Genomic DNA, 8148 nt, shown 5'->3' on the forward strand with positions numbered 1-8148 from the left:
CCTGTAAATGACGTGTGTGTGTGGGTGGGTGTGTGCGTGAGTGAGTGAGTGAGTGAGGGCTTGTGTAATGATGGGTGGTCATGGATCTATTTCTGGCCCATGACCCATTTCACACGCTATACTTAGACTGTGTTACTCCTTTGTTTATATACTAAGAAAGCATAAATAGCCCTGCTACTACTTCTACGGTGCAACTCTTGAGTTCCTTTAAATTGAAAGCTGACCAGCCCATACCCGGGGCACACACGCACACGCACACGCACACACACACACACACACACACACACACACACACACACACACACACACACACACACACACACACACACACCAAATAAACATCGAACAAAAGGTTCTGACATTTGTGTTTGGCAGATTATGTCTCTGCCGTAACAATGCTTCTATAAAAAGACAAACTTTTATAACACTGGAACGCCTGTTTATTTCCCTTTTAAGAAGGTAGCCCCCTGAAGAAGGCAGCTTTTAAGGCCCTTTTATGCTCGACGTAAGACCCTTAATAGTCTGTCCGAAATGTTGGTAATTTTTCTGTCTCTGTGTCCACAATAAAATGTGCATCGGCAGCAACATGCATTTGTGGGACGGGCAGCACAGGCGAGTATGTGGGTTGCGCCCCTTTAAAAAATGCCAAATCTTCGGTGCCAATGCCAAACAGCTTGGAGGCGGGTCCCTGATCAGGAATGTGCCTCTCTGTTAAATCCCCCAAAACCCTCAGGGGCATGTGCCCCCTCATTTTCAATGATCTGATACTGTAGATCTATGGTGCTATAGATCCCATAGCTCAAATGTGTATATTTACATGCTGATGTGAGCTGAACTTATACCAGCAACCCGTCCACTGCCAACCTCCCTCCCTGACCGGCTGACTGACCTGCCGACCCAACGGTCCAACACACCATCTAAACTGTTCGAATCCCTTTCTAAACACCTAAGTTGTTCACATCCCATGAACTGAAGTGTATTTGATGTTCCCATGATGTGATAATAATAAAGCAAGGCCTCAGAGGAAGCTGCGTTCCACCACAGATGAAAGAACACGGAGAGAGAAACATCCTACAGAAGATCCCGTCAGCTTCCTTCCTGTAATCCCTCTTAAGCCTAATTTATACTCGACGGTGTATGGATGGATGGATGGATGTATGAACGGGTGAATTGATGAATGGATGAATATGTTAATATGTGAATTGGTGAATAGGTGAATGGGTGGTGTTTACAGGTAGAGGGAAGGAACAGAGCTGGATGTCTGTGATCTCAGGGGATTTCATTTCTCCCGACTTTGTAGTTTTAGCGTTTATAAACTTAATATGAATCAAATATGTACACAGACTTTGAAGCAACATTGGGGAGTTCCTGAATGTGTAAATATGTATTCATCTATTTGTTTTGTCTTGTCTCATTTATCTGACGTCTGTATGGCACAAGATTAATTTCCAAACCAACCAATGAAGAATGCATTTATAGACCTCATCAAAATGCCAAAGAACATTTGATATTATTCTAAATGATGAATAACTAAGAAGACAAAAACATGTAAATCAGCCCTCTGGGAAAAAAAGGGCATGGACATTCGCTATGCTTGTAATTTCTGGAATGTATATGATACTGTATGTCATATAAAGTTATGATGAGTAATAAAAAATACAGTAAATGTGCATATAAACCCACACAGACCACATGGCCACAGGGTTGAGAAAGCCAAACCTCAGCTTCATTCTCATTAAGAGCTTAGATTTGTTTACAGATCCGGGACAAACTGACAGCATTTCAAACAGCAGCACCTGACCCATTCATCATCACCATAGGAGAGAAAGAGCCTTCAGCCGTGGGCAATACGTTTGAAGACAATCTGTAAATTAGGTACAGTAGGTAAATGAGGAGATGGAAAGATGAGATAAACTAAAATGGGATTTACAATTTAGGCATTTAGCTCTTATCCAGAGTGCGAGATTGGAATTAGTGCGAGATTGGAATTAAGCCGAGAAAGCATGCGTATATACATGCAGATATACAAGCTCATAGCGTGGCACAGAGTGCCGCGCTATGAGCTTGTAGATCAGCTATTTTGGAAAAATCCTGAGAATGTGTGCAAATCTTTGAATATATATATTTCTAAAGTGAACATTAGTAACTCAAATATTTGCTTCTGGGGGGGGGGGGGGGTCCCTGGAACAAAACATTTTGAGATGGGGCTGGGGGTCCTTGACACGAAAAAGTTTGAGAACCACTGACATAGAAACATAGGTTTTCCAGAAAACTGTGTAGGATTTAGCGGACATTTGTAAAACTGGCCCCAGGCCTTAATGGGTTCAACTGTTCCTTGTTTTGCTGGGGACCCCTGGAACCCCCTCGGGGACGCCTGGGGGTCCCCGGAGGACCCCACATTGAATAGCACTGTTCTAACTAACCCCGCCACACCGACCACCACCCCTCTTGCTTACAAAGAACGTCTCTGCTTCCCTTGTTTGAGCAAGACTTCCACTCTACTGCTGTTGCTATTGGCAGTGGCTTTTAACTCTTCACTTATTGTGTTTCTGTCATTACGACCAACCTCTACTGCATACACATTGCAGATTTCATGAAAATCTGAGTTATGATGATAACTGAAGTCCAGGGGGAAGGACCACCACTTTGATCACATCGAGCCACGCTAAACTCCTCCCCAGTGGTGTAAAGTAACTAAGTACATTTACTCAAATACTGTACTTAAGTACAATGTTGAGTATACTTTTACTTTACTGTATGGAGTATTTCCAATTGTCCATACTTCTACTGTACTTTTACTCCACTACAATTATTTGAAAACTTTACTAGTAACTTTGCAGATATACATTATGATATTATGAAACATACATTAACCACTTCAGCCCTATTTTATACCTAGGCTATTTGAAAATAGCCGATCTACAAGCTTGTAGATCTGCTATTTTCAAACATTTTTTAGTACTTTTACTTTTGGTACTTTTACTCAAGTACCTTTTTAATTCCGGACTTTTGCTTATAACAGAGTACGTCTACATTGCAGTATCGATACTTTTACTTAAGGAAAACATTTGAGTACTTTTCCCACCACAGCTCCTCCCAGCCGCCACTTTCGAGTTCTATAAATACAGACAGGAAGTACTTCAGGCTTTCACCTCCCTCCTTCATGCTGTCCCCACCCTTCATTCTCTCTCTCTCTCTCTCCTCTCTCTCTCTCTCTCTCTCTCTCTCTCTCTCTCTCTTGGGGGATTCTGCCTTTGTCTGCGGAGACCACCAGGACTTCATCCTCCATCTCACTTCACCCAAGGAAGCCATCCACCAAACCGACCAACCAACCGTTCAACCTCATATCCATGGACCAAAATATACAAAATACCAAAATATTGATCTATTTTCCAGGCTATTCTCTACCTCAATAAACGACCTAATACTGTAAATTAATATCAAGTTGTGGTCCTGGCCTCGTGAATATTTCACCATCTTCCGTACGGCTAACAGTTGCAAACCACATTCAGACGAATAGAAGTTGAACCTACAAGCAGTGGCAGAAGTATTACTAGTATTAGTAAAAGTCCTGTATTCAAAATGACTAAATCATTAAATGTACTAAAGTATTAGCATCAAAGATACTAAAGTACTCATTATGCAGAATGTAAAAAAAAAAAGATAAAAAAAAAGGCAATCTACAAGCTCACAATGCGCAAAGCGACGCATTGTGAGCTTGTAGATTGGCATTTTTTTAAATTATAGCCAAAGTATAAACTAGGCTTTAATTGGTAAATGTTTTTTAATAATAATCTAAATCTGCAAGTGCAAACCAACTAATTTTTCAAATAATTATAGTGGAGTAAAAAGTTAAATATTTGTGTCTGAGATGTAGTGGAGTATAAACTATTGAAAAATGCATATATACGTAAAGTAAGTAAAGTAAAAGTACTGTACTTAAGTACAATATTTGACTGATAGTCCTATAGTTACTGTCCACCACTGACTTTACAACAGCTGCAAAATACTTTCAGAAAGAAAGAAAAAAAACTACAAAGTGTGTGTTGGCCCACTGGGCAGTTGTGTCCATCAGAGCAGTCATTGTGTAGCAGTGATAGTGGCTGGGGTGAAGGGTTAAGGAGCTGCTACAGGCACATCATGTCCTCTCTGCGCTCCATGCCCTTCTCCATTAAGTTTACGCTCAATTCTGCGCTGAAAGAGACGGGGTTAAGGTCAGTCCTCTCAGACAAAGACGTGGTCTTGTCTGCAGGCTGCTTGAGGAGCAGAGGTTGACAGTAATGAAGTAGATTTGCTGGAGTACCGCAGTTGTAAGAACATTTTTGGAGTATCTGTACTTTACTTGAGCATGTTGTTATTTATCACTTCACTGTACATTTCAAAGACAAATATTATACTTTTGACTCCGATACATTTCTAGAAAGGGACCCCCACGGAACTCAAACTTTACATTATGAATTAACCACTTAAGCTCTTTTATAAAAGTAGCATTTCTCAATTTTAGATTTAAAAATGTTTACATTTCAAGACAGCAATACATTGATATTAATAAGAAAATGTATTGAATTTAAAAGCATGCACTTTTGAATACTTAAGTATTTCTTGTTTAAAGTACAATACTACTTTAGCTCAAGTACAAATTTAACTCAGCAACTTTCACTAGGAGTATCTAGTAACTCTGACTCAAGTACTGGGGTTGGTTGAGTCAGAGGCACATCGTGTCCTCTCGTTGAGAGAGCTCCATCCATGCCCTTCTCCATTAAGTTTACGCTCAATTCAGCGCTGAAAGAGACAGGGTTAAGGTCATTTCTTTCAGACAAAGATGTGGTCTTGTCCGCTGGCTAAAGCACTGCTTGAGGATGAGATGTCGGACCCCCACAAACAGCCCGCGGGGGACTCTGTGGCCATCATCAACAAAACAAAGACACTTTGTGTCATCAACGTGAATTGATTTGACAGAGTGGATCTAGTCGTTAGGAAATTAGAGGAGAATGCAGTCAGAAATGAACTTTAAAGGGACGGCCGAGCGGGAAGATAATGATGCACTAAAAGGCTCTTTTGTTTAGACATGCCCCCCGGCAACAACAAAATAACATTAGTATCTGACTGTTAGCCCTACTGTAGCTCATTAACTATCCATATGAGGCCAGTTCTGCTATAATGCCGTTCTGGAGATCCCATACATACACAGACACGCACTAGCACACGCACGCACGCACGCACGCACGCACGCACGCACGCACGCACGCACGCACGCACGCACGCACGCACGCACACAATTTCTTTATTTGAGTCCACAAATATTTTTCAGATGCTTCTGTTCTGATGTCCCACACACTTCAAACAACATGTGTCTCAGTGCTTGAATCCAAACAAGTACAGAATGTACGGAATGTAAACAACAAATGCTTGATTGATTGATTGATGTACTTTATTTAGTAAGAAATGAGAACAACAGTACATGGAAGTACAAATTCACAATACAAGGTCTACTAAACTGGGTAGGTTAAGACTTTGACAGGGGTCATTTTTTTTATTGCAGCCTCCTGAAGGTTTCTTTAGGGCAGTTTTGAAAGTGAGTAGGGATTTACACTCCTTTACTCCTTTCGGTAGGGCATTCCACATTTTTGTTGAATAGCATGAAAACGAGTTCATTCCATTTGTTGAGCCAAATCTGGGTTGAACATGATCCGTGGAGCTGCCTCTGGTGTTATGATCGTGGACTTCATTTACGTTTTGGAAGTATTTTGACAAATACAGGGGGATCCCAATGTTGTGGCATACTGTATCTTGTAGATGTCCTCAACCCTAAGCCATCCAATCCTAGCAAAGTGAGCCAGGGGTTAGATGGGTTCGGTGTTTGAGGCCAAGAAGTAGCCTTGCTAGTTTGTTTTGGGATGTTTGAAGCCTTGTTTTTAAGGCCTTGGTGGTGTTGTGATACCACGAGGAGCATGCATAATCGAAATGACCTTGTATGAGGGCCCCTGCAAGATACAGCAAGGTATTCATACTGACTAGAGGGGAAATTCTATACAAAAAGCGTGTTCTTTGGTTGACCTTTTTGATCACTTTTTCGTCCATTTTGTCACCGGTGAGGTTTGCTTCCAAGATGGAACCCAGGTAGGTAATTTCATCCTTTCTTGTGACAACATCATCACCCGCTTTGATTGTGAAGCTCTCAGCCTTGCTAAGGTTAGTACTAGACCCAAAGAGGATGGATTCAGTTTTACCCAGGTGTAATGATAGTTTGTTGTCAGTGAGCCAGATGCGGATCGTGTCGAGTTCAGAGCTGTACTGAGGCTTTTCTCAAACTGCAGCCTGTCCCTGTCCGAGACCAGCAGAGCCGAGTCATCTGCGAACAGGAACAGTTTGCAGTCACAAGCTGAAGACATATCGTTCACATATATCAGGAACAGTAAAGGTCCTAGTATGCTTCCTTGCGGAACGCCACAAGTCACTGGGAGGGGAGGGGACTGGGTGCCGTTTACTTCCACCACTTGTTCCCTCCCTTCCAGATAGGATCTCATCCAGCTCACCGACGTATCATCAAAACCTATTGCTTTTAGCTTATCGATCATAATTGGGTAATTAACGGTGTCAAAGGCCTTCTGGAGGTCCAGCATGACCATGCTGCAAAAATGTCCATTGTCGACCTCTTGTTTGATATAGTCGTTCAAATAGAGAAGGCACGTTGCAGGGGAGTGGGATTTTCTGAAACCAGATTGGAATTTGTAAACTAGATTTTCTCCGCAAGATACTTATCGACCTGTTCATAAACTATTTTTTCCATGACTTTCGAGATGGAGCTAAGAATAGAAATAGGGCGGTAGTTGCCAGGGTCTAATTGGTTTCCTTTTTTGTACAGAGGGGTCACTCTTGCTTTTTTTTTACTTATTCACAGTCAACATTGGTCATACACTTCAGTCTGCCATATTACTAATCAGTGTTGTATTGGTCATTTTGTTAGCTGTGGGACGCTATTTTAAAGATGTCACACGCACGTCGCTTAACACCTACACTACAGGTCACACAATGGACAATGGATATGCATCTAGGCTCATTCCTATGTTAATTCATGCTGGTGTGACACCCGGCAGTCGCAGGCTTGGTAAACTTTGTTGAGGTGTGAACTTAAGGGTTGTTTTAAATCGATGCATGTGCGTGCACCTGCTCAAAAAAATTGTTGCCCTGCATGTCACCGTGTCCCATGACCAATGCATCCCTGCTACCAACACCGGAGAAAAATGATGGGTAAAGGAAGCACCTTCTCCTCAAAATAGATCGACTGCCTATAATGGAGGAGATTGAGCAATATTTTGCAAGCTGCTTTGCCTTACACTGTGACTTGGACAACCCCATCCTCAAGCCCCTGACCACCAGCCTGTGGACATGGCCCAAGCTGCCAAATATAAAAACAATGGGCTGACACTTATAGCCTAGATGTATAATGGCTTGTACTCATGGTTGGTAGTTTACTTGTTTGGTAAGAAAAGCTTCCAAAAGCACAATGAATCAAAAGCACAACCAACTTCCAATAGGAAAACCTCTCTACTGTTCTCGTCAATCACAATGACGTCTGGTGTATTTGCTGTTATATTTGCAAATACATGGGGTTCATTGCATTGAAACATTTCTGGTTTCACACAGGATTTTTTGTAAAACACAACAGAGGAATCGAATGTGGGAGACACATCTTTGGTAATAATGTCAACAATTCTGTCATGCCCGGCTATGTACAGTCCATTGTAAACATTACAACCGTTTGGGATACACACACACACACGCGCGCACGCACACGCGCACACGCACGCACGCACACACACACACACACACACACACACACACACACACACACACACACACACACACACACACACACACACACACACACACACACACACACACACACACACACACACACACACACACACACACACACACATTAATATCCTCAAGCTCCATAAGATAAGAGTTATTAGAAACAATAATAATACATTAATCTTACATAGGGCTTTTCAGTACTTCCGATACTTGATGAGTTGTCAGTTGGGAATTAAAGGTTGGATAAGTGATATTTTATGGTTAAAACAAACGTTTTTTTGTTGAAAGGTTAAAGCTCTATATTCTGATAGTAATCATTGCTAGTGT

The sequence above is a fragment of the Gymnoscopelus braueri genome (genome assembly GCF_963280865.1).
Source record: "Gymnoscopelus braueri genome assembly, chromosome: 20".
Taxonomy (NCBI): Eukaryota; Metazoa; Chordata; class Actinopteri; order Myctophiformes; family Myctophidae; genus Gymnoscopelus; species Gymnoscopelus braueri.